The sequence below is a fragment of the Phoenix dactylifera genome, chromosome 6, assembly GCF_051530095.1.
Source record: "Phoenix dactylifera cultivar Ajwa chromosome 6, Ajwa_hap1_PhDact_Kaust_v1.1, whole genome shotgun sequence".
Classification (NCBI taxonomy): Eukaryota; Viridiplantae; Streptophyta; class Magnoliopsida; order Arecales; family Arecaceae; genus Phoenix; species Phoenix dactylifera.
In genome coordinates, this window is record NC_143195.1 from 17,400,511 (window position 1) to 17,402,857 (window position 2,347).

Genomic DNA, 2,347 nt, shown 5'->3' on the forward strand with positions numbered 1-2,347 from the left:
AGTTCTACAGTTGATACATGCATTGGTTGTAGCTAAAAAGGGACGACCAAGAATCACAAGGATTTGTTTTTTAAGGTTGGGCACATGTTCCATGTCAAGGACGATAAAATCTACTGAAAAATAGAATTTGTCTACCTTGATAAGAACATCTTCAATCATCCCCCTTGGCATCTTCACCGATCGATCAGCCAATTGTAAAGATACCGAGGTAGGTTTCAATTCACCCAACCCAAATTTTTCATAGACTGAATAGGGTAGAAGATTCATACTTGCCCCTAGATCTAAAAGTGCTCGATCAATGAAGTTATCTCCTATGACACAGGAAATAGTGGGAGCGCCAGGATCTTTGAATTTTGGAGGGGTGTTGTGTTGGAGAATGGAACTTACCTGCTCAGTTAGGAGGACCTTTTTAGGCACATGTGTTCTAGATTTTCACATTTGGGTGCAAAGGTCTTTGAGAAATTTGGCATAGGAGGGAACTTGTTTGATGGCATCAAGGAGTGGGAGGTTGATTTTAACTTATTTGAAAACCTCCATCATCTCTTCTAGTGAAGTTCCCTTCTTGCCAAAGGGAGAGGGTGCATTAAGTGCTTCAGAGAATGGAGCCTTTGGAATGTGGGTTGTGGCAGATGGTGGACTAGCTGAAGAAGGTTTTGGGTTTTCATGTGCTACATTCTTCTCCTCTTCTTCACCTTCTTTATTGTTACCCTCCCCAACCTTATTATCTATTATACGTCCACTCCTTAGGGTAGTCAAAGCATTGGCTTGCTCATGATTTAGTCGAGTTTCTTGAGCCACGTATTGTCCCCTAGGATTACTCATTGGTTGACTTGGAAGCTTACCTTCCTCTCGCTTGTTTAATGCATTGGCTAGTTGACCCATTTGGGATTCTAGCTTAGCAATTGATTGCGTGTGAGAGTGCAATAGTTGTGTGTTTGCCTCCAAACCTTGAAGGGCAGTCAACACTTTCTCCTCAAAGGCTGTATTTCTTTGGGTTGGAGGAGGAGGGTGTTGAAATTGAGTTGAGGGACGGTAGAGATGAAAATTTTGGGAGTAGGGTTGGACATTATTCGAAGCTTGCTGCCTCCAAGAAAAATTTGGATGATTCCGTCATCCCGGGTTATATGTATTGGAAAATGGGTCATTACCCGGTCTAGGCTGTGTCTGAGCAGCATTGATATGTTCTTGCACGAGTTCAGGAAATTGGGGCGCTGAGGGGCACTCATAAATAGGGTGCGATGGGCTAGAACAGATAGCACACACTTGTGCTTGGGATGAGCTAACGATATGTCCTCCTATCATCAATTGATCAATCTTATGGGACAATGCATCTACCTTGCTAGACAGGTCCATGGAATGACTTATTTCACAAATGGTCCCTTTTCTTTGAGAACTCGGGGGTACTTGACGAGAACAGGAAGCATGGTGGAGGGAGTTTTCATTAAGATTTTCAAATAATTGCCATGCTTCATGCTCATTTTGAAGCATGAAAGTCCCCCCACATGCAGCATCGATCATCTGACGGTTTCGTTCAGTCAATCCGTCATAGAAACATTGCACTAGCTGCCACTTAGGTATTTGATGATGAGGGCATTTATGGATTAGGTTCCGAAATCTCTCCCAAGTTTCATGAAATTCTTCTTCCTCAGTTTGGGAGAAGCTTGTAATGGCACGTCTAAACTGGTTCGTTCTTCCTATGGAAAAGTATTTTTTAAGAAATTCTTGTTGCATTTGATCCCAAGAACGAATCGAGTTAGCTTCTAAAGAATTCAGCCATTGTTTGGCTCTATCTTTAAAGGAGAAAGGGAATAATCTAAGTTTCAGAGCATCATCAGTGAAGTTCTGAATCTTGACAGTGGTGCAAATCTCAAGAAATTCATCTAGGTGTTTATATGGTTCTTTGTTGGTGAGCCCATAAAAAGATGGGAGCATTTGGATCACACTAGACTTTATTTCGTATTATACAGTTGCTACTTCAGGTAATCGAATGCAAGATGGGAAAGTGTAAATGGTGGGAGTAAAGTACTCCCTCAGGAGTTTGGGTTGTTCTTCGGCCATCTCAGGGGGTGGGAATGATTCTAAGGTTTTGATCTCAGCTCGAATATTTCTAAGGGTCCGTTCTATTTCAGGGTCAAAAGGTAATAGGTCACGTACTCTAGAAAGACTCCCTTGCATACACTAGTACTTGATCAATCAAGCATGCAATAAAAGAAAAACACATAAATCCTTGTATTTGTCCTAAAATAACTAGACAGCTCCTAACTGGTTTGAAGATGGCACCTAAGCCTCCAATCCGGTCTAATGAACCGAGTTGACCAGGTAAGCTCCCAGGTAAGTGGAGGGGTCA

The 2,347-nt window shown here is 42.1% G+C and overlaps 1 non-coding gene across 1 annotated transcript; it reads left to right on the forward strand.

The window, feature by feature from the left end:
* Positions 1–1,576: 1,576 nt before the first annotated feature.
* On the forward strand, positions 1,577–1,682 carry LOC120106362 (small nucleolar RNA R71). The gene has a single exon (XR_005508530.3). It is a non-coding gene; the product is annotated as a small nucleolar RNA R71 (small nucleolar RNA).
* The last annotated feature ends 665 nt before the right edge of the window (positions 1,683–2,347 follow it).